This window comes from Microtus pennsylvanicus, chromosome 6, assembly GCF_037038515.1.
Source record: "Microtus pennsylvanicus isolate mMicPen1 chromosome 6, mMicPen1.hap1, whole genome shotgun sequence".
Classification (NCBI taxonomy): Eukaryota; Metazoa; Chordata; class Mammalia; order Rodentia; family Cricetidae; genus Microtus; species Microtus pennsylvanicus.
In genome coordinates this window covers 86,979,036-87,003,657 of record NC_134584.1, presented here as the reverse complement: position 1 = coordinate 87,003,657, position 24,622 = coordinate 86,979,036, and the positions used below count along the sequence as shown (strand labels likewise).

Genomic DNA, 24,622 nt, shown 5'->3' with positions numbered 1-24,622 from the left:
TCAGCTACGCCCAATTTACCGCCGCCTTTGAAACCTAAACGGGCCGGTACTCTGTGATTAAGCAAGGCAGAAGTGTGTTTACATTGTGCCCAACCAACTTGTAATGAGAGGCTAACAAACCTTTGTGTGTGTGTGTGTGTGTTTTCCTCGCCACTATTTCGGCATTTCCCCTTCATTTCCCTTCTTCCTCCTCTTTGTGTGAATGTGAGCGAATGTGGCTTTCCCTAAGCTCTGGAAAACCGAAAACCTGTCCTTCCCGAGACAGTGCCTCTGTGTCTTCCTTTGTATTTATTCATAAAAAAAAAGGCAGTTCATGCCACTGTGGTCACCCCTTGCCTGTTGGGAAAGTTGGGAGGAAGTGGTGTGAGTGGATCCAGGCACTCGGCTGGGAGATGCTTCCAGGAGGCTGTCCTTCTTAGAGAGGACAGGGCTGAGTGTGTGTTGGAGCGAGGAAAAGTGAATTCAAGGTCTCTCTTCTTGCTCATTCCCTCTCCATCTGGCTTGAGGCAGTGGGTACTGCCATAGACCCTTCTACTCTATAGATCCTTCCAGGCCTGCATGTGGCCTTACGTGACCCCTCGTTTAGGAAGGCCTTTTCCATGTCCTTCCCTCTCTCCCTGTAGCTTGGATTTTCTCTTATCTTTTTTTTGTGGGGTGGGGGTAGAGGAAGAAACTAAAGGAGACAAAGTTATTCCCCATTCTCTGTCTATACAGCAAGTCAGGTTATGGAGGGTGAGAGCTTGTCAGTGTTGGGGGTGCTTGGGGCTGCTCAGAGCAGGGGCCTATCAATATTCTATCCCATAGCTCTTGCATCCATGGAGTCTGAGCCTTCCACTCCTAGACCTTGGAACCCCAAAATATCTGTAGGGGAAAATCAGCATCTCTCTCCCTCCTAGGCTTCCTCCTCCTCCTTCTTCTCCACTTTGGCTGTTTAGACCATGGTAGCTGCATTGTTTCCCTGGCCTTGTTTTGTTTTTTGCCATGTATTTGTTTGGCAGGGTCTTACTATGTAGCTCTGACTGGCCTAGAACTTGGTATGTAGACCAGGACTTGGTATGTAGACCAGGATGGCCTTGAACTCATTAGAGATCCACCTGCCTTTGCAGCTCAGGGCTGGGATTAAAGACAAGACCAACCAGGCCACATGCTTGGCTACTGCCGGTGTGGGGCTGAGAGGGGATGGTGTGCATGAGGAAGGAAACCGGTTCCCAGCCAGCCTCCTGGCTTCTGCACTGGTCTGGCAGGTGGAAGGGGTAAGGGGAAGGAACAGGGCTTCCTCTCCCTAGCTCATGAGCTCATTCACCCAGGAATACAAGTGAATTCATAGTCCACCGATGTTGCCAAGGCCATCTCTGGCCAGGCTGAGGCCCAGTCTCCTCAGCAGATACCCGATACGTAACTGAGAACATATTCTTTGCAGTTCAGGCACAGACTTTAGACAGTGACAATGAACGTTCAGGATTTCTTGCTGGAATGACTAGAATTGCACCTTTGTAGAGGAAATTTGGGTGTTGGTAAGGCCTTGTTGCTTGTTCTTTCCCAAGCCATTCCTGTGTGGCTGGTGTTTATGCTGAGAGGCTACCTTCCCCAGTCCCCTCCCCCCAAGTGCACCCAGTGAGCCACAGTGTAAGAACGGAGGCCTAGGGTTGGGGGCTGGATAGATGGTCCAGTGCCTAAGACTACTGTTGTTCTTCCAGAGGACCTGAGTTCTGTTCCCAGCGCCCTTAACACATCACAACCATCTGTAACTCCAGTTCCAGAAAATCTGACCTCTCCTGACCTCTGCAGGCACAGGCATGTAGGCCAGACACTCATACACATAAAAATAAACAAATCTTTAAAAAGAAAAGCTGGGTTGAAGAGCTGGGTGGGGCTGAGCTGATGGTGCCAGTTTTTATGACCGAGCTTGAGATGGCAGGAGGCATGAGGGTATGGCTTTGCTTCTAGGTGCCGCTGTCGCCCAGGCCCTTACAGGCCTTTGTGCTCCAGAAGATCCAAGAGATGACATAGTGAGAAGGAATAGAGGATGTGTTTGGGTGACTTCTAGAACTTAGGTCTGAAGGGCTGCCACAAAGTCACCTAGCTGCTGTGAAGGAATGTCACCCTGTGTCTGTCAGCTTCAGCAGGGATGAAGCAGAAAGCCCCATTGTGGAGAAGAGGATGTCCAGAAAGGGTGTCCCAGAGCAGGGGATGTGGCAGGGACAGCGGGGAGTGGCAGCAGGAGGACTCTGCGGCCTGGAGAGGTGCAGCCCAGTAGGCCCAGCAGCCTTGCTGACTGTCTCCAAAACCCAGGAGTGCTCTGGAAGTGGGAAGTGACCGTGGATCAACCCTCAAACCTTGGTTTCAGTCCTAGAAAACAGAACTCAAAACTATAAGCCACTTCTTTACTGTTGGTAGACAGCACCTCCTGCACCCATCACAGGACCTCAGGCTAGGCTGGCATCATGCGTGTCCCCATGGCCCACTAGGACTGGGCATCACAGCCTGTCCTCGAGCAGTCTGTGTACACCTCTTGAAAAGCTGAGCCAAATGTGACCGTCACACCTGAGATTTCAAAAAGTCAGGTTTTTTTTTCCTGAGACAAGGGTCTCAACTGTTTATCTCTGACTGTCCTGGAACTCACTCTGTAGACCAGGCTGGCCTTGAACTCACAGAGATCCACCTGCCTCTGCTTCCCTAGTGCTGGGATTAAATGCATGCTTTACTTACTATGTGAAGCTGTCCTGTACCATGAGATATCTAGCTGATATCCCCATTTCCCTAATTACCAGCTTGCTTTTGTGTCTAGTTCACGTAAATCAGAACCCAAATGAGACTGTGGTTGACCTGTCTAGTAGTGGAGGTCATTGTCATCACTCTCTCTTCTCCTGATCTCTACTTTTCTGTCAGTTTTTGTTGGGTCGTTTCTCCTGTGTGGTTTCCCGTGGAACTTCTGCAGGCTGTGCATTGTGGTTTGGTGTGCCACCAGGCCCTGGGGTAGGCAGACTTGGCCTTATTTGTCATAGGAGATTAGCTAGTAACTCAGGCTTCACCTAACGAACCTTTTCAAGCATGAGATATTTTGATTGACTCTGCTCCTTCTAGGAGTTGGTCTTAGAAGTTCGAGGTGGCTTAGAGGCCTGAGCAGGTACCTCCTGTGTCCTTCGCTGGTGATGACTGTTGCCTGTTCCTGTTGGCTGAAAGCGAGTGAAGACCCCTAAGCCTTTTCTGGGCTCCCAACCCTTCTGGCGAGTCTGGTATATGTGGGAAAGACTGCCAGAGCACAGCTCCTTTTCGAGAGCTACCCTGAACACGGACCGTGTGTCACCCACTTGTCTGTGTCTTTGAGGCGGCGCCATCTGGTATCAGGGTTGGCAGAGACCACAGGGTCTAGGAACACACATTAGCAAGATCTACGGGTTGTTTTGTGATGCAATGTCTAGTCCCCTAGAGACTTTGCTGTAAGCAGTGCCACCATTGCTTCGGTGATGGTCTCTTATTCTCGCTCAAGGTATACGGCTCACAGGTTAGAACCAGCTCATACACCCGCAGATGGCAGTTGTCACAGTGACCACTGTTAAGATTTGCCGATCCCAGCATGGCTGTCTGTCTCCTTCACCTGTTTTCCTGGGATCATCCCGGTAGAAGCAGATTGTTCTGTATTGTGGCGGTTTCCACCTGAGTAAGGCCTCCGAACTTCCCTTCCTCCCTCTCTCCAAAATGTCCTGGTCAGTGTCGCCAGCCCTGCCAGAGCCCTAGTGCACTTGCCATCTTCTGGGCGGTCCGGCTACAGACTAGGAAGGTCCCAGAGCAAAACAAGAGTGTGTGTCCGTAGTTATTGGGAACTGTGACGTCGTAACCGCAGCAGAGGCCTTGAACCAAGTGCAGGGCCTGCAGCACTAGGCGCTTGTGAAGCCAGCCCATGTTCTCCAGATCATCCGCTGTTGAGCCTTGGGGGCCCTGGCTGTGGATGGATTACCCTGACCCTTCCTCAGGCTTGGGCGTCTTTCCAGAGCCCCTTGACCACCTGCTCCTGTCCTCTTTGTCCATAGGGCTGCCTGCCCAGCCAGGCAGGGACCCCACTCCTTGCGGTTCACGGGGGTCTTAGTAGTGTTTGCTATGCTGGCCAAGCTGGAACTGTACCACGAAGGAGAAAATGAAATGTCCTTGTCTGAACTGATGCTACAGAGGTCGGACCTTGAGGAGCCAAGTCGGCTGGATGTTCCAGTCCGTAGATATGGGCAAGGTGACCAGCCATACTCCGTCATGGGCCCAGCGGGAACGGGCCTTCTGTGGCAGGAGTGTTGGGGGCTAGCCACCAGAAGGACTTCCCGAGGAACTGTTTCACTTTTTGGCACTGCCAGCAAGGGTGGAAGAATGCCCTTCATGAAGCACATACTTAGCCTATGGCAAGCAAGGCCCTGGTCTTAAGGACTCCCAAGTCTCTGAGAAGGAGGCCCTGTATGTGCCCAGCAGGCGAAGGCCTGAAGATGGCTTCTAGAAAGCTCTGTCCAGAATGCCCAGTAGGCACGAACCTGAAGTAATTCTTGCTGAAGAGAGGAAAGGCCCTCAGGGCTTCCTTGGGGGCAGCTAGTTCAAGGTGACCACAAAGAGGAGTCAGGGGCCTTCTTGCAAAGATGGGGTGCAGACAGGCAGTGAGACCCCTGTCCAGTATTCTGTGGCAGCAATTGCCCCCACTTTTTTCCTGGAGAAGGTGGCTGCCTCTCCAGCCCCTTCTGTTCCCCTCCCCAAGGAGCTGCCACGCTTAGGTTATTTTATCCTTTGCTGTCCGATTCAGCCGTCCTTTCAAAGGCCCCAGCCGTGTCAGTGCAGGGCTTGCACAAAAGGCCTCTTTGATTTCTTGTTTGTTTTCATTTGCCAGCAGAGGGGGAGGGGGCAGGAGAGAAAGAGCTTCTGGGTTTTGAAATTTTTATTTGGGTTGTTTCATTCTCGGAGCTGGCTCTCTGGAACTCCTGTCTGAGTTGGGGGCTTGGTGGCTGGGCAGAGGGTGCCCAAAGCCATGGGAGAAGGTGTAGGGCCCAGAATGTTCATCCCGCAGGACAAGGCTAATAGGCTATTTATTCGTAGGGGTGAGGCCCAGGGGTGGGAAGCCTCCTGCAGAAGCCTGTGTCTTGAGTAGTGGAAGGTCCCAAGTGCCTGACAGCAAGTGACTCTCCCCTGTTTGTTGTGTCCCCAGAGGGCTTGAGTGGTTGTAAATCTTGACTTTGCTGGGTTCCCTTTTCTGCTCCCAGACTCCACCACTTGTTTCTTTGGTTCCTTGGACGAGGGTGGGAACACCTCTAAGATACAAGCTTCTCACTTAGGGATTTTAGTATCTCCAGATTCAGCCAAAGCCATTTCTGCCCCATGCTGGAGAACAGAGCGAGGGTGAGGGTCTGCTCAGTGACTGGGTGGGTACCTTCCTAGGGATGGTGTCCAGAGGCCAGGTATGCCACTTGTGTAAGGCTGGGGCACAGTGGCACTGTGGAGGCCCATTTTAGCAGAGCTGAGGCTGAAAGGAAATGGAGGATCTTCTTGGGCCACAGATGCAGACGAGGGACGCTCAGGCCAGCCCCTGCTAAGTGTATGCCTGAGCCCCATGTGAGTGTGCCCCGGCACGGGCAGGAGGAATGGTGTTGCATACTGTCAGGGCCCTGAAAGGGAGTGGTGGAGACTTGGGTTTGGGCAGGTGGTCACAGTCATCAGTAACAGGGACATGTGCCCACTGGGTGAGAGGGGGGGCGCTGCGCAGGGCCTGCTTGGCAGACGGGAGGAGGAGGCTGGGGGGCTGAGAGATAGATAAATATAGCTGATGGCATTTCTGATGATAGGTTTTTCTTGGCACTGAGGGCACCGTGGAAAACAGCACGACAAACGCCCGGCCCTACAGGCCGCCGTCGCCATTTTAAGCGTGTTTGAGCCGAAGCACTGTTGGCATTAGAACAGGGTCCCAGAAGGTGGAGGGGCTGGGGTGCAGTCATTTGGCTGGATCAGGCTTTCCCCCCTCCTCTCCAAGGGTGCCTGGGTCCCTTACTTTATCTCCGTGGATACTAACACCTGGCTTCTCTGCTGGTTTGTAAAATCCGTATGTTTGGAGGTTGCCCTTTGTGTGTCTGCTTCCCAGGTGATGGCCCACCCTCACCTGGTGCCTTTACCAGGCAGGAGGAGATATTGGGCCCTTTCCCCGGTTGTGATGACACGGAGTGCCGCTGCCACCCTTCGGGTCAGGCCTCAGTTTGTTGGTATTTGGGGTATATCCCGTAACTGAACGGTAGTTGTCCACCCAGTCTCCCAGAAACTTTTTTGTCTTTTATTGATGGAGGACGGGGATTGGCCCCCTTTTAATTCCAGCTTTCCACTGAAGATCCAGAGCAGTGTCAGCGCAGCTTAACGCCTCATGATGATTCCTCCCGGATTCTCCCAGCAACCTGCTTTAACTCCATGCTCCTGGCTGGGTGTGTGTGCTGCTCTGGTAACAGGGAGGGAGGCCAGACTGAGCTAGACTCAGGGACCCAGGAGGGTGCTCTCCCTGCTCCACATGGGGAGGAGTTAGCTCCTTCTGTCCGCTGACCGAGTGGACCTTTTCAGGCGGCTTTTGGAGGTTGATTTCCTCCTTTCAAAGGGTGACTGATACAGGCAGGTGTCATCTTATTCATTCCGTAGAGGAGGAAACTGGAGGAGATGTCAACGGACTCAGGTCACAACATGAGTTTCTGGCAGAAGACATTCCAGGTCACCTTGGCCTGAGGGTCTCCAAGTTCCTTGAACTGAACCAAGATTACTGGCCTTGGTGGAGTCTCAGAGGAGAAAACCTCATGAGTCCCCATGGGAGTCAGTCCCATCCTCCTGATAGTAGCTGCTGCAGCCCGGAAGGGGCCAGAGCCCGGCTGGTAAAGCTCAGCTCAAGGGCTCCCCCAGCTGCTAAGCACATAGGGAAGAAACAGCGAAACAGCCGACCCCTTGCCCACCGTTTCTCTCTCTCCCCATCCTTTCTGGAAAAGCTCCCTGCTTCTGATCTATACAGAGAGGAGCTGGAGCCTGGGCTCTCTGGACTCTCCCTTCTGCAGCCAGGGACAGCTCGTATCACACCACCTTGGGACTCAGGGGAGATCACTTGCTAGTCCTGGGCTGGGGAGTGTGCAGGAGATCCAGGTACATGGCCAGCCAGGCAAACAGGATTTGGGATCCGTAGTCCTTGTTCTGCCACACCCTTTCCCTGGGAGTCTACTTGGGGTCATAGTTTGAAATAAAAAATAAATAAATGTAATTATTTTAATTAACCAGACGATTGCTGGAAGTTTTATAATAGTCAACAATTCGTTACCTTTTATGAGCCTTTACAGTGGTTCTCAACCTGTGGGTCACGGCCCATTTGGGGTTTGAGTATCAGATATTTACATTACCATTCACAACACAATTATAGTTACGAAATAGCAATGAGAATCATTTAATGGTTGGGGTCCCCACAACACGAAGAAGGTTTAGAAGGGCTGCTTTACATGGATGTACCTTTTGTTTCTTTCTTATGCTGTTTCTGTGGTGCCAGGGCTGAAACCTAGGACTCTGCCCGCGCTAGGCATGGCCTTTGCCACTGACCCATTCCTTACTGCTTGCTTAACATTTGAAAACCTCTCCTAATAGACCAAGGGCTAGGCTAGCCGAGAGGCTGGCACGTGGCTCAGAATTCCCCTCTGCTTTTGAGTCTAAGACAGGGCCTGACCTCTTACCTCTGGTATCAGCTCCTCTACCGCCGGGCTTCCCCCACACACCAGTTAACACTCTAGCTAGACCATTCTGTACCATGGAAACAAGGATGGGCACCATCAGGTTCCTAGCAGCACCGCTTGGACTCCACCCCCACCAACTGCTGGTTATGCCTCCCTCATCCAGGTGTGACAGTCACCATGCACCCAGATATTTTCTGGTGTTTTCTGAGGACAGACTCATCCCTGGTCGAGAGAGAGCCCCTGTCCTGGAGGAAACCACCTGTCCTTACCGCTTGCCTCTCGAGTTTGGGGCCTCCTTTACCTTTGCTCCATGGAGACTGGCCCTCTGCACCCTTGCTTTTCTCCTGTGCTCTTCCCAGATGCCTGAGCAGCAGGACCCTTGGGTTGAAGTGGGGCACGGGAGCCACCTGTGTTCTGTTTCCATGGGGATCATATGCCTGCCTCTGGTTCTTGGCTTAGGGTGCCATCTTGATTCCTTGTGTTTCGTCTCTCTGTGTGCTGTGGCTGCTGGTCTGGCAAGCCCCAGCCTGTGCTGTAAGCCAGTGACCCTTCCAGGATCATCCGTGATCCTTCAGTGTGGAGTTCAGACCGGAACAGTCATGGCATGGTCTTGTTGAGTATTTGATTTTCTTTATTACAGAGTAAAATACTCTTCTGAAAATTTAGACAATGGAGAAGCAGAGAGGATACTTTCTCAGTCCACCATCTCATGCCTGCAGAAGGCTCACTTCACAGTTCCATGATGTGTGTGTGTGTGTGTGTGTGTGTGTTTTAGATCAATTCATATATCAAGTAACCTTTAAATATAGCAATATCTGTTTTAAGAACAGATGGTATATTTGGGATAATTGAATTGGCTTTATCAGTACCACTGTGGCCTTAACTCTTCCCACCTCATCTCTCTGTCCCTGTGCCCCCCTCATGCCAGCATTCCTGACCCTGCCTTTTCCCTTCCCCAGGTGACAGTTTCATCTTGTCCTTCCTGGGAGCAAGGTGACCAGCAGAGTATGTCCTGGTCTCAGAGTGGCCCACATCCTGCTGTGTGTTTGTGGGGAGGGTGTTCCTAAATCAGTGTAGCCCCGATTACCATACAAGTCAGGAAGGCAACCTCTCATATTTGGGTTCTTTCGCCTGCCGGAAGGAACTGAGGAAGGAGGGGAAGAGGCCTGACTGGACCCAGACATCCACTTCTGGCTTCGCAAGCCTTTCTTAGAGGGTGAGGACACTTGAGTGTGGGGTAGAACCCCCATCAACTGACCTGGCTTCTTTGAGACTTCCTGCCTTAAAAGGGTTGAATGCCACAGAGATGCCTAGAGTTTATTCCATTAAATTGTTGTTTCAAGCTTAAAGGAGGGGAGAGAGGGGCACTCAAGGCCAGAAGCGGGAATGGGAGCATCAGACACCAAAAGACTTAAGAAGAAATCCAGAGAGGGTTTTGTAGCTGGGCCTACCTGTCTAGGGAAGAAGGCTCCTGTTGAAAGACTGAGAGACAGGCAGTATGGTGACACCTGATGACTCTCCTGGACTGGGTGGAGCCTCAGGAAGAGATCAGGAGATTCCCCAGAGGCGACTCGCAGGAGGCCGGCTGGCCCAGTGCGGCCCTTGGGGAGTGTGTCCTTATTATGCCTGCAGATTATATCCCCATTAGTGCATAATTATTATATAATGGGCATTATTGCATAATGGCAGTTATATAACAGGTGGCCCAGAATACAGACAGGGGGTATAATAAGTGTGTATCCTTCGGCTATAAATAGCCACCAGCCCCACACTGAATATGTGGTCACACCGAGCTATATTATAAATATCCGCTCTGGGCTATAAATTTCTGAGCAGTGACGTCAGCGGCTATGGTACCTAGTTAGGGGGTGGTGGGAGGGACCTGATCCCCACTAGCCACATGACATCATTGTTTCCTTAGTAACAAGACCGCTCCCCAGGGGACCAAGTGAGGAGAGGCCTTTAAAGGGAGGCAGCAGATGGGTGGGGGTGAGGACTGAGCCTGTGGCTGACCAGAGTAGGGTTCCCCGGGTGGGTGTTCCGCCCATCTGCTGACAGGGAGGTAGGCAGGTCAGCCTTAGGGCTCCTTCTGTGCGGGCAGCATGCAGGTCAGCTGTAGTCTCATTTCAGACAGAAAAGATGAGCCGAGAGGTTTCTTCTGTCTCTGTGTCTCTCCGTGGTTTGGGGGCCTCTTGCTGAAAGGGAGTGGACTATGGCCAGACTCTGTGCCATTTCCCTAGCCGAGGTTTGAGGTCAGAATCAGCTGGAGAGACAGAAGAAACGTGTGAGCCATTTGACATAGGCCTGAGAGCATCGCTGCCGTGGTGGGGAAGAGGAGACAGGACAGTGTCCTGACCCAGCAGAAGCTGTGAGATGGAGCATAGACGTAGGGACATAGTTCCTATGGAATGATAACAAGCCAGTCCCGTGTTCCTGCATTAAGGAGGTTCATGTTGTCTGCTGGGGCAGGTAGTGAAGTTAGTTCGGGGCAGTGTGCGTGGAAACTTGTACCCTTTGCCAGGAGTTCCCTGTTGTTCTATTGCCCCAGGAAGTTCCTCAGTCCCTGGGAGCCAGGTGGCTTGGACACTGAGTTTTAACCAGTGGTTATTTTGCCCTTTAGAAACATCTGGTAATCATTGTAGATTCTTTTTTTTTTTTTTTGACACGGTCTCACTATGTATCCCTGGATATCCTAGAACTTGCTCTGTAGATCAGGCTGGCCTTGAATTTATAGAGATTTGCTTGTCTCTGCCTCACAAATGCTAGGATTAAAGATGTACACCACCACTCCCATATGGTAGATACTTTACAAATATTATTGTGTGAATGTGATTGTGATGTGCAGTATGCGCATGTGTGCTACCGCGGGTGTGGAGGCCAGCGTGTGTGCCAGGATGACTGTGGAGACCAGTATGTATGGCAGGCACCACGAGTGTGGAGGTCAGCGTGTGTGCCAGTGTGAGTGTGGAGGCCAGCGTGTGTGCCAGCGTGAGTGTGGAGGCCAGCGTGTGTGCCAGGATGACTGTGGAGACCAGTATGTATGGCAGGCACCACGAGTGAGGAGGTCAGCGTGTGTGCCAGCGTGACTGTGGAGGTCAGCGTGTGTGCCAGTGTGAGTGAGGAGGTCAGCGTGTGTGCCATCGCGAGTGAGGAGGTCAGCGTGTGTGCCATCGTGACTGTGGAGGTCAGCGTGTGTGCCAGCGTGACTGTGGAGGCCAGCGTGTGTGCCACCGTGACTGTAGAGGCCAGCGTGTGTGCCAGCGTGAGTGAGGAGGTCAGCATGTGTGCCAGCGTGAGTGAGGAGGTCAGCATGTGTGCCAGCGTGAGTGTGGAGGTCAGCGTGTGTGCCAGCGTGAGTGTGGAGGCCAGCGTGTGTGCCACCGTGACTGTGGAGGTCAGCGTGTGTGCCAGCGTGAGTGTGGAGGCCAGCGTGTGTGCCAGCGTGAGTGTGGAGGTCAGCGTGTGTGCCAGCGTGAGTGTGGAGGTCAGCATGTGTGCCAGTGTGAGTGTGGAGGTCAGCGTGTGTGCCAGTGTGAGTGTGGAGGTCAGCGTGTGTGCCATCGCGAGTGAGGAGGCCAGCGTGTGTGCCAGTGTGAGTGAGGAGGTCAGCGTGTGTGCCAGTGTGAGTGTGGAGGCCAGCGTGTGTGCCAGCGTGAGTGAGGAGGTCAGCGTGTGTGCCAGGATGACTGTGGAGACCAGTATGTATGGCAGGCACCACGAGTGAGGAGGCCAGCGTGTGTGCCAGCGTGACTGTGGAGGCCAGCGTGTGTGCCAGCGTGACTGTGGAGGTCAGCGTGTGTGCCAGCGTGACTGTGGAGGTCAGCGTGTGTGCCAGCGTGAGTGTGGAGGCCAGCGTGTGTGCCAGTGTGACTGTGGAGGCCAGCGTGTGTGCCAGTGTGACTGTGGAGGTCAGCGTGTGTGCCAGCGTGACTCTAGAGGCCAGCGTGTGTGCCAGTGTGACTGTGGAGGTCAGCGTGTGTGCCAGCGTGACTCTAGAGGCCAGCGTGTGTGCCAGCGTGACTGTGGAGGTCAGCGTGTGTGCCAGCGTGAGTGTGGAGGCCAGCGTGTGTGCCAGTGTGAGTGTGGAGGCCAGCGTGTGTGCCAGCGTGAGTGTGGAGGCCAGCGTGTGTGCCAGCGTGAGTGAGGAGGCCAGCGTGTGTGCCAGCGTGAGTGAGGAGGTCAGCATGTGTGCCAGTGTGAGTGTGGAGGCCAGCGTGTGTGCCAGTGTGAGTGAGGAGGTCAGCGTGTGTGCCAGTGTGACTGTGGAGGCCAGCGTGTGTGCCAGTGTGAGTGTGGAGGTCAGCATGTGTGCCAGCGTGACTGTGGAGGCCAGCGTGTGTGCCAGTGTGAGTGTGGAGGTCAGCGTGTGTGCCAGTGTGAGTGTGGAGGTCAGCGTGTGTGCCAGTGTGAGTGAGGAGGTCAGCATGTGTGCCAGCGTGACTGTGGAGGCCAGCGTGTGTGCCATCGCGAGTGAGGAGGTCAGCGTGTGTGCCAGTGTGAGTGTGGAGGTCAGCATGTGTGCCAGCGTGACTGTGGAGGCCAGCATGTGTGCCAGTGTGACTGTGGAGGTCAGCGTGTGTGCCATCGCGAGTGAGGAGGTCAGCGTGTGTGCCAGTGTGAGTGTGGAGGTCAGCATGTGTGCCAGCGTGACTGTGGAGGTCAGCGTGTGTGCCAGCGTGACTGTGGAGGCCAGCGTGTGTGCCACCATGACTCTAGAGGCCAGCGTGTGTGCCAGCGTGAGTGTGGAGGTCAGCATGTGTGCCAGCGTGACTGTGGAGGTCAGCGTGTGTGCCAGCGTGACTCTAGAGGCCAGCGTGTGTGCCATCGCGAGTGAGGAGGCCAGCGTGTGTGCCAGCGTGACTGTGGAGGTCAGCGTGTGTGCCAGCGTGAGTGAGGAGGTCAGCGTGTGTGCCAGTGTGAGTGTGGAGGTCAGCGTGTGTGCCAGTGTGACTGTGGAGGTCAGCGTGTGTGCCAGCGTGAGTGTGGAGGCCAGCGTGTGTGCCACCGTGACTGTGGAGGTCAGCGTGTGTGCCAGCGTGAGTGAGGAGGTCAGCGTGTGTGCCAGTGTGACTGTGGAGGTCAGCGTGTGTGCCAGCGTGAGTGTGGAGGTCAGCGTGTGTGCCAGCGTGACTGTGGAGGTCAGCGTGTGTGCCAGCGTGAGTGAGGAGGCCAGCGTGTGTGCCAGCGTGAGTGTGGAGGTCAGCGTGTGTGCCAGCGTGAGTGTGGAGGCCAGCGTGTGTGCCAGCGCTACTGTGGAGGTCAAGTTCTGGAGATCACCACAGACCGTCAGGCTCCTTCAGCAACTGCTCACTCATCCTGCCAGCCATGTACATACTTGTTTGCCCCACATTGGGTACAATCTAGTGCCCAGGACAGTCCCTCAAGAACAAAGAAGCAGTGGCCACATGTATCACCAGTGCTGAGACGGAGTTTTGCAGGCCTTGCCGTGCCTTGTGCTCTCTTTAGAATGTCCCTTGTCTCTGCTGGTGACGGAGCTACTTAACTTGCCTGTGAATTTCTTGTTGTTCCCAGTGCTTTGATTACTTGTAGGGAGCCCATGAGCCCCCATGCCCAGTATACAAATCCCAAGATAAGGAGGACTTGTTTCTATGAAAACTGGTTTCCCAGACCCCTTGACTGAGACTGGACAGTGCCCCCAGAGAGGCTTCAACTGATGGGACAGGTGAAAGGACAGGGTAGGAGAGCCTTAGTCCTACTGTGGCATGTGCGGTTTACAGAACCCTGGTCTGAGGCTCTGTGATGTCATTTGTATGTGAAGTGCCCAGCAAACTTTCTAGTCACCTGGGTCTACCGTCTGTCAGTCACTCACTACCTGGCTGCACTTGGCGCCCTCTGCCTCTGACCACATGCATAACATAGCCAATTGGATTGTGGTTTCCACTGGCCTTAGCTGGAACCTACAGATGAACCAGGATGGTGGTGGTACATTGGTCTAGTCTTCAGAGTGGGAGACCTGCTGAGTGGCAAGCTGAATCCTGTGTGTGTGAAACCTGACTTTGGGGTTTGGATCTGGGAGGGGGAGGCAGGGTGCAGGGTCTGTGTGATGGGCCCTGCCTGCAAGGCCAAAGGGAGCTCTGTGGGGAGCTATGCTGTCTTCAGACACAAAAGCTCGTGCATCTCAGGGCAGTAATCCTCGGTATATTGCCAGCCAGAGAGATGGGGCCAAGGGAGCTGCCCCTGCCCTGAGGATGGGCCAGATGCCTTTCACTTATTTATGGTACCGTGGCTTATAAAGTAGGCCTCGCACACAGATCTCTGGGCATAGTTTCAAATACATGAATTTCTTTTAAATTAAACAGCACACACACATTTGCCTCTCTCTCTCCTTGCGTGTGTTCATGCACACTCGGTCTGTGGGAGTCATGGGCTGCCCAGAAGTGTTTGTAGCCATGTGGGACAGTAACTGAAGTGATGGCACCAAAGCCACCAGCTAATATTAGATTTTATAACCCAGAGATTCATTAATATAATTACCCACATGCCAGCCTGACTTGGCAGGGACTCTTGAATTGTGTTCCTCTCCAACAAAGTACTCTGGCTGCGGGATGCCCTGGTGAGTTTGAGCCTGTTTGTGTGTAGGCAGAAGGCATGCCTCCTTCGTTCCACTCTGGGAGAGGCCAGGTACTTCCATGGTAGCTGGGCCAGGCCTGGCTGTTTGTGTCTTGCCAGGAGACAGACCCCTTTGGAGCATCTGTGGCAGATGCAGGCAGTCCACTGGGAGGGACCCAACTCTGCAGATTTTACTGGGGCTGGAGTGGATTTTTTTTTCCTCCCAAGTGACCCTTTGCACATAATGGCATAGGCTTCTCTTGCTAGGCTTCCATCCTGGAGCTGGGACTATTTATATATATATATATTTTTTTGCCTTTGTATATAGTAAAAACTATATATACGATTCACAAGTCCATTTTAGATTTTTTAAAATTTATTTTTATTTTATATGCATTAGTGTTTGACCTGCACATATGTCTGCATGAGAATGTTAGAACCCCTAAAACAGGAGTTCCAAACAGTCTTGAGCTGCCATGTGGGTGCTGGAAATTGAACCCGGGTCCTCTAGAAGAGCAACCAGTGCTCTTAACCTCTAAGCCATCTCTCCAGTTCCCATAAGCCCATTTTGAATACAGACTCACCTTCCAGGGGGGATAGCTGACAACCTGTCCTTGAGACAGTACAAAGGCCTTCAAGTGGCATAAAAATCAGGAGAAAGGCTGAGGAACAGGGAAGTCAAGGTAGGGAGAACAACAGGCCTTGAAAGTGGGTACCCCAGGGGAGAATCCTGTCAGTGCTTCTGAAACTAAAAGCAGCCTGCTATCGAGTGAGAAGCCGTGGGGTTATGGGTTGAAAGGGAGCTGGTTTTTCAAAGTACTTCTCTTCTGTTTGTATGAATGCGATGTCAGGAAAATGGAGGGAAATGGCCCTCTTCTTGGCCCTTCTGCCTGGTCATCTTGTTGCAGGTGCTATTGCTCAGTGTGTTCTCTGGCCTCGGGTCAACTGGCTCCACCTTCACCCAGGCCATCCCATCACCGTCACCGCAAGACGTTATTTTTGCAGGTAGAGCCCTTCTAGGCATAGAACAGACGTAGTCTCCAGTCTCCGTGCTCTCTAGTCAGCCCTCGGGACATCCCGATGGCCTCGTTCCTGTGCCAGATCTCCTCGCCGTTCTAGTCTGGCGCCCCGTGGCTTGGATTAACAAGGAGTAGCCCTGGGCCCAGTAGAAAGCTTGCCTTCTGTTCTGTGGTTCCTTCTGACCTCCTGGCCCTTCAGGTTCCTCCTGCAGCAGGCTGGGAACATGCCTTCCTGCCCTTTCTCCTAGGAACTGCTCTAAGCCAGGGTCTCCTGGCCAAAGACGACTCCCGTCCTTTAGCTGGGACGCAAGCTTCCAGAGCTGGAGGCTGGGTTTGGTTATTAGCGTTGCATTATGGAAGGAATGTGAACAGGGAGGGAGGTTTGCTCCTCGGCTTGGAACACATAGACCGTTGACTGTGCTGCCACAGCTGTCCCTCACTCGCCCAGACCTTACGAGTCTCCCTTTCGGCTTTAAGAGTCTCCAGGTGCTCTTCTTCCCTTTCTGCCTAGTCCTCAGCCGCCTTCTTCAGCTCTACCTAGCCATCCTTGACTTTAGAAACCTGTTTTCCTTTACAAAGTCCCCCTTGTTGGGTGGATGGGCAGCAGGGACCCTGGATGCAGAGACGTGGGCCTCAGTCTCTGCATCTAAATTTCTGTGATGTAATTTAGGGTCGCTTCTATCCAGCTGCTCTGTCTGTCTGTCTGTTTGCTTGAGACAGGGTTTCTCTCTGTAGCCCTGGCTGTCCTGGAACACTGTAGACCTTGAATCACAGAGATCCACCTCTGCCTCCTGAGTGCTGGGATCAAACCCCTCTAACCTACCCCTACCCCCCAAGGCCTCTCCGGTTGCTTTTTGTCATTTGGGATGGAGTTTCTTAGAGAACAGAAAGAAAGCTCAAGAGGCTAAACCTGCCAGGCAAATTTGGCTAAGTCTGCAGGGTCAAGGATTTGCCGAGGGTCTGTGCCGCCTGGAGAGAGTCCCGTGCTTGTGGCTTCTCATTTGTTTCTCACTCCGTTCGTCCACAGTATATCTTTTTTTTTTAATTCTTAAAACTTAAAAAAACAATTTTTACATTTATTTACTTTATTTTGTATGTACTAGTGTCCTGCCTGCCTGCATGTTTGTGCAGCATGCGTGTTGTGCCTGTTATCCACAGAGGACAGATGAAGGTGTCCAATCTCCCTGGAACTTGAGTTACAGACAGCTGCGACCTGTCATGTGGGTGCTGGGAACTGAACCTGGATCCTGTGCAACTATGGGTACTCTGAACCCTGAGTACTCCAGTCCCCTCTTTCTTAAAACATTTTTTGAGGGGTGAGGGAGCTTGAGATTGGATCTCATTCTGGAGCCCAGGATGACTTTGAAATTGTGGCAATCCCCATGCTTCAGTCTCTGGAGGTCTGGGACTGTCGACATGTATCTGTTTAAAAAGTATATATATTTTAAAGCCAGGTGGTGGCGGTGCACGCCTTTAATCCCAGTCCAGGGAGGCAGAGGCAGGCAGATCTCTGAGTTTGAGGCCAGTCTGGTCTACAGAGAGAGTTCAGGACAGCCAGGGCCACAGTGAAACTCTTTCTCAAGTAAACAAACAGAAAAAATGAAAAAAAAGATTTTTACATCCATATAGTACATGTAAAATAAGCTCAAGGAAGTTTAGAAGAGAAAAGGAGAACTGTTATGAGTTTCCATTTAACAACTAATCTTTTATTACACTTCCTAGAGCTATTCATATATATTTTGAAATTTTGTTTAAAATTAGAGTTCTGGATGGTGCTTTCATTTGGAGTGTCTTGTTTGTTCTGTCAGGAGTCGGGGTCCACTATGTGGCCTAGTTCTTGCAAGGCTCCAGGGATTCACCTAACTAGGAAGCTGAGGGAATGAAGAAAACACACACACAAAACAACGACAATCAGACGCACAAAGACGTGGACACATGAATACACAGACAAAAAAGGTGGGATTGGGTGGGCTGTGCTCTCTGTTGGAAAAGCCTCAGTCCCCCACCCCAAGCTCAGTGTGTTTATATTTATTTATGTATGTATTTATTTTGTGGGGCTTTTCGAGACAGGCTTTCTCTGTGTAACAGCCCTGGCTGTCTGGGAACTCACTCTGTAGACCAGGCTGGCCTTGAACTCAGAGATCTACCTCTGCCTCCTGGGTGCTGGGATTAAAGAGTGCTTCTCCATGCCAGGCTATCATTGTATTTATTATATTCAGTTGAACTGAGAGGCAGATTTATTGCCTACAGCGGAACAAGGAGGCAGGTTTAGCTATTATCTGTAGGAGCAGACTGTATGGGAGAAGCCTTCAGGCTGCCAATATTTGGGGGAGAAAGCTATGGTGGACATTTTACACACACACACACACACACACACACACACACACACACACACACACACGTCAACAATCTCACTCAGGCCCAAGGAAGGCTTTGCCATCTCTTTTAACCTCATCAAGAGACAGCTCTGCCATTCCCGTGGGGCTGAGTCTTTGCGGTCCTCGACATGGTCATCCTCATGGCCAACAGCACACTTTTGCTGGAGACTTCATTCATTCAGAGCTTCCTCTGTCTGCTCTCCACACTGTAGACGATCCGTGCCTCTGCCTCCCGAGTGCTGGAGCTAATGGTGTGTGCTGTTGTGGCCTGCTTGGGTGCTGCTCTTGAGCATTATTGTGCGTCCCACAGCACTGTTGGATGGTTCGGCGCCTTAGCTGTGTTGCCCTTGATTCTTAACATTATCTCTAATGACGTCTGTTCTTTTTTTCCTCTTGGGGATAAAATATTTCCTTTTCATGTAAGTGCTATAGGTACTCATTAAAACATTTTAAAAACGGGAAGCTGAAGAGTTGGCTTTTCCGTTAAGAGCACTGGCTGCCTTTCCAGAGCCCCGTTCAATTCCCAGCATCCACTTGGTTGCTCACAACCGTCTGTAGCTCCAGCCCAAGGGGATCTGACATTCTTCTGAGGCACTCACGTGATGCAAGACATATATGCAGACAAAACATCCATACACATTAATAAAAATTAGATAAATTTTACTATAAACCTAAATTAAATAATACTCACTATAAAGTTAAGGATGACCCCTGGTCCTCTGACCTCCACCTCCCAAGTGTTGGGATTACATATGTGTGCTATCATATGCAACTTACTTATTTTATAAAGAATTAATATAATAAATAAAAACAAAATTTAAAAGAATGCAGCTTGTATGGTAGAACACATCTATAATCCTAGCACTTGGGAGGCTGTGGCATGAAAATTTTGAGTTTGAAGCCAGCCTGGTATATATACCAAGACCCTTGTTTACTAAAAAGATAGAGGTAAATCAGATGCTTTTTAGGGCTTGTGATATGGTTCAATTGGTAGATTATTTGCCTAGCATGCATGAGTCCCTGGATTCTGTCTAGTGTCTAGTGCCCTCACACGGAGGAGGCAGGACCAAGGTCATGAGTTCGTGACAAGCTCTAGGCCAGCCTGAACTACGTAAGGATCCCGTCTCAAACATAAGAGTCGGAGCAGTGGGTAGGAGCACCTACTGTGCAAACCTGACCCCCTGAGTGCAGTCCCAGAGTCCATGGTGAAAGGGCCCAGCAGCAAAGGGAGGGACTTCCGGAAGCTGTCTGATATCCACGCGCTAGCTGTATCATAAATAAAAAGTCAAAAATTGTAAATGTCAGATATATTTTTAAAAAGTATGCTTTTTAAACGGCAGCATGAAATTTCATGATGTACAAATGGATGTAACTTCATCCCAATTGTAAATTCAGCCAGGATACTTGGCGGTCACAGCTATTTACCTGCCTCAGGTGACGCTTCCTAGGGACTGAGTTGCTAGTTGAGCCACCTAGACTCTTCTGAAGATTTTTCTCCTACTTCAGTACTTACATCTCTGCTTGTAATCAGACACTGAAAGCATCAGACCCAGGCTAACCCACTCCATTCTGGCTGTTCCCTGCTTACATGCTTCGAGCCCTATAAGAAGGATGCTACTGCCATCACCTGTCCTGTGAGTGCCACCTCAGCGTGCTCCTTCATCCCCTGCCTGTGGACACGCCCCATGGCTCCTGTCTCTCCACCAGCCTCCTCTCTGTTCTCCAGCTGTGCTGTATGGGAGTCCTAACCCTTCTTTGGGCCTCTGGAGCAGCATTCCTCTTTGGGCAGTCCTGGAAGGGAATGACCGGATAGTCCCAGCTTTTGGTCCAGGGACTTCAAAGTGGCTCTTAACACTGAGGTGGTGAGCGGCTAGCTGCTGGCAGCGCTTCTCTAGTGCCCCGCTGAGGTGTGTACAGTATATGCTCTCGCTCCCCCGAGGAAATAGGGCCATCTCTGCCTACCTGGTACAGCCCATATGGCCCAGAGGTGGGGTTAGGAGGAGGGAAACCTTAGGTCTGGACTTCAGATGGCTTTTGTTCTCTCTCTGTCTCTCTCTCTCTCTTTCTCTCTCTGTCTCTCTCTCTCTCTCCTCTCCCTCCTCTCTCTTCCTTTCTCTTTCTCCCTCCCTCCTTCCCTCCCTCCCTCCATCCTTGAGACAGGATTTTACTTGGTATCCCTGGTTGGACTAGAACTCACTCTGTGGACCAGACCTGCTCCTGCCTGCTGCTAAGGTCACAGTTTCTTGCTATGCGATCCCAGGCTGACCCCAAATCTGCCTGAGTGGCAGGATTCTAAGCCTGTGACATCACACTCAACTTGGAGTTAGGACTTGGACTCACCCTCTCTCACTCCACACTCAGGGCAACCTTTCCCCGGGTATCATTTCTTACCTCTTGCTTGGCCGATGGGAGCTGATTCTGTCTTGGGGTACCTGATGTCCCCAACTCCTGTGTGATGTTCCTTCTTGTCTCAGGCCCTGGAAGGTAGGAGGAGGCCCCAGAGGCCTGACAGGAAGTTTGTGCAGCGCAGCACTGGGAGGGGCTAATTGTGAGGGACAGACAGAGGGAGCAGGTGCCCTCTTCCCTTCTCCCAGCACTGCAGTGATGCACCCTCTACCCCTCGAGCGCCTGTACCGTGGTGCTCAGATAAGTGTGTTTCTGGAGCTTGGCCTGTTCTTTCTAGAGGTGTTCAGTACTAACTTGTGGGTGTCTGCTTGCATGTGCGTCAGGAGGTAGGTGTCTATGTGCAGCGTGAGTCAGAGAGTGGTGTGTGCGTGTGAACATCAGTGAAATACCCGGACACATTTCTCTGTTTAGGGGTTTTAAATTCTTGTCAATCTGTGACAACTTGGAAATTAAAGAGAGTGTAGTGATCTTTGTCATTCCCAGTGAGCAGGAGCACAGCTGGTGTGTCCCCCCAGGTTCAGCTCCCTGACTGGTGCCCTATGGTTGCAGCAGCAGCAGCAGCAGCAGCAGCAGCAGCAGCAGCAGCAGCAGCAGCAGCAGCAGCGGCGGCGGCGTCTGGTCGGGATGTGTGTTTGCTGAGAAGTGTCAGGCTCTTCCCGCCCGCTCAGCAGCTGAGCAGTTCCCTTTTGGGGCTCTTTGTGAACCTGCCTCGCTATTAATCTACCTGTTAGTAAAAGAGATTACAATTGCTGTAATTACAGGGCGCTATGTCTCCAAGTCAGGAGTAGGGCTGAGTGAGTGGTGCAGGGTGGGGGTGGCAGAGCCAGCCCCACAGGAAGCAGCTATTAAAAGATTGTGTTTGGAGTGGTACAGGGACAGCAGCCCTTCTGTTGGGCTGAGACCTGAAACTAGGGCCAGTCGGGTCTGGGACTGGGGAGCCATGGAACCTGTGTGCCTCATGACTGAGGGCATAGACAGCAGGCGAGGCTCCCAGATGGCAGACACCTCTGAGCAGCACAGGCTCCACGCTGTAGGCTGCCTCTGTTACTGGAAGGACCTCTCAGGCAGAGACACCACCACTCTGAAGTAGTCCTTGTGTATGAGGTGTGTGTGGGGGATTCTGATGGGGTCCCTTAGCAACCGCTGCTGCTAATTTGAATGGACACTCCAGAGAGACTGTTCCGTGTGTGGCCTGGGTCTCGGAGCTGTGTGACTGAGGTGCTTCTGAGGGAAAAGACGTGGAGCTATCTTTATAACCTAGGCCTTTTTGAGTGGCTTCTTTTCTGCTCCCCGGGGTGCTTGGCTGTGTCTAGAAACGGTTCTGTGGGGGATGCTGCTGGCACTCACCAGATGGAGGCCACGCTGGACAAGAGCAGCCTCCACAGCAGAGGTTCTCGGGCCCTGGTATCTGAAGTGTCAGAGTTGAGGAATCTTGAGCAGAGCAGAAAAGAGTGAGAGTAGGTCAAGCTGAGGGGCACCGTGGGGGCCTCCTTAGCGCAAGCTGGGGTGCTCCTGCTACTTCCAAGTGCGGGGCCACTGGACTCCATGATTGTATCCCAGGCTAAGGACTAACCCTTTTTGTCCTAACAGATTCTCCTCTCCTGCAGTGGTAAAAGCTAGACCTGAGGTTGGAAGTCTGTCCATCTCGCATCTGGGATAGTAAAGTCTGTTTTTGAGACAAAGCTATACTCTGTAGCATAGTTTAGCATAGAGCTAGCAACTTTCCTCAGCCTTCCTTAACTTATGTGCTGGGGCTGCAGACTTGTGCCAACACGGCTGACCAGTGTGTCCTTACTGCCCACGGAGGCACCTGGGTTGAGGGATAGTGCTTTATGGATCCTTCTGAGTGGGAAGGGCTGGCACTTTCCACTGCCCATCCTAAAGGGACGCTGGCCACACTTGGCCCTTCGCTCCTATGTCTTCTGATAACTTGATGGGCCCCATGCGGTGGAGGCTGGCTTCTATCCAGTGCGCTGCTTCCTGAATGGCCCTGAGACTCCTCTTCCACTGTCCTGTCTTGATCAGCATGGCACCCTGTGGGCACTACTGCTCCCAGTGAGCCTTATTCCTCCCATTGCCACTTTGTTTTCACCTTTGACCCTGGTGCTTGCTCCCTGGGAGGGGACCTGGGACATGGGTTAGGATGGTACAGTGTGTGTGTGTGTGTGTGTGTTGTGGGGGGCAACCTACAGTGAAGTGGGTGAAAGCATCTGGCCCTATATTTTAGGGTATGTGCATTGCTTGCTTGCCACATGTGGGGGTTCTGTGCCCCCTCTGCCTTTGGGCCATGATGTCTTATGTTTTCTGCAGACAAAGCGCTGGATTTTTCAGCTGTTGTGAATGCCGCACTTCCCAGCAAGTCCCTAATAGTGGAGTTGCTTTGCATCCCCCTCTTCTCTCCCCCTTGACAGCTCCAACCTTATAATTTTACCTTCCTTTACCTCACACGTGCTCCCTTTCTTCCCCTTCCTCTTCCTGGGGTTTCTGCTGCTCATCACCGGGGACCCCCTTTAGGAGGGATCACTCCTGACAAGAGAGGAGTGGCTCCCTGTCAAACACTGGGAGTTGATATTTTGTTTGGTGAAATGTCTGTAAATAGGCTATGAGGTGGTGGTTCGGCACGGGGCCCTGTGCACACGGATCTTTTCATCTGTGCATGTGTCCTCCACACATGTGTCAGGAGCAGAGACAGGGTATGATAGGGAGGGGAGGAAAGCAGGGGGTTTATTTTCTGGGGGCAGGAGTGTAATCTGGGACGTAACCTCGATGTGAGTCGTGGTCCCTGATCAGGAAAAGGCTCTGAGCTGGCTGTTTGCGAGAGCTGAGCCAGAACAGCTGGCACATGACTTCAACATCCAAGTATCCTGACCCTCAACGTCTTGAAGGTCAGTGTTGAAGACAGTTCCTCTTGCCCAGTCCTGAGTGTGGGAGCCCATCTGTCCTCGTGGCTGGCCTCTATAAGGCTCTACCCTGCCCTTGTTTTAAAAGTCGAATGTCTGTTGCCTTCTATGGGCCCCCTTCCTAAGCTTCAAGCAGCTTACCTTTCCTGGGGTTGGCTTTCAGCATTCTCTATGGAACCCCCGGCCGATTTGATTTTATAAGCTCGGCCACATCCGTTTTCCCCACCATTAGCTTTCCAGACCGCGGAATGCTATGCCTGGGAGCTGTTCCACAGCCGACACCCTCCCTGAATCCATTTTGAGTTGCTCTTCTCTGGCCCTATTAGAAAATGTCGGCTCCGACTACACTGTGCTCACGAACAAAGGTGCAGAACGATTTTGGCTGCTTTGTCCAGGAAATAAATTCCTCTCTGGTGCCAGAAACCATTGAGTGGTGCCATGTGCTGAGCCACAGGACGGGCAGCGTGAAAGCTGGGGTAGGAGCCCATGGGAAGAGACCTTTCTATGTCTCGTGTTAGCCTCCTGTGGCAGGCTGGTTCCCAGGCCTGGGGAAGGCTAAACCTATCTCGGTTAAACCTATGATAAGCCAATGAACCAGGCACTGTGTTTCCCGGTAAGCTGAGTGTTTGAGGCCCGTACACAGGATGAGCGGCTAGCCAGCAACAGCCCCAGAGCCTGTCCCCATGCAGCCTGCCACAGTGGAGCATTCCTAATACCTGATTACTCTGAACTCTACTTTCTGGCTACAGACAGACATCGATATGTCCACACCCTCCAGTGATCTCTCGGGCCACCGACCCTCCCGTTCTCTCTGGTTCCATGTCTTGTGAGGGCACTGCGGCCTAGTCGAGCATATGAGACCCCCCCCCTCACCCCACCCCCCCAACTATCATCTTCTGAATTCTGCTTCCAGATTGCATCACAGACTCCACTCCCAGTGGTCTCAGGCTGACGTGGGAAGCTTTGGTCTGTGGTGGCTGGAAAACATACCCGTACAGTACAGCCGTTCTTTACCATTGTTATGTTTCTTTATTTTGGGGGGAGGAGCACATGCGCACCGTGGCACACATCTGGAGGTTAAAGGACAGCTTTTTAGAGTCTCTCCTTCCATCACATGGTCCCAGGGATCAAGCTACGGTCATCAAGCTTGGCAGCAGGCACCTGTGCCTGCTCGACCGCCTTGCCGGTCTTCATACAGTTATTCTGCTTGTCACTTTCAGTGCCGCATTCAGTAAATGACACAAAGTCGTCAATGTCTTATAAAATCGGCTCTGTCGGAGACTGACCCTGCTGCAGGCTAATGTCATTGCTCGAGCACTCATCTTTTTGTTGTATTTAATTAGGTAGGATTTCACACAGCCTGTGCTGACCTTGAACTCCCCGACCCTCTTGCCTTACTTCCCAAGTGCGTCCCCATTCCTGGCACAAGTACATTTAAAGCAGGTTAGGCTAAGCATTGGTATTTGCCATATTAAATACATTTTCAACTAATAATATTTATGATGTGTTTTTCAGCAGGTCAACCCATTGTAAGCTGAGAAGCAATTGTAATTTATGTTAAAACCTTTTAACATTATTATTGTGTGTGAGAGAGTGCATGGTGTGTGGTGTGTGTGTGTGTGCGCGTGTGTGCAGGTCAGAGA

General features: G+C 52.0%; 1 protein-coding gene across 8 annotated transcripts in view; it reads left to right on the top strand.

Moving 5' to 3' along the window:
* The window catches only part of Nfix (nuclear factor I X), a 94,451-nt gene that overhangs the window by 29,227 nt on the left and 40,602 nt on the right, over window positions 1-24,622 (top strand). The gene's annotated exons all lie outside the window — the stretch shown is intronic.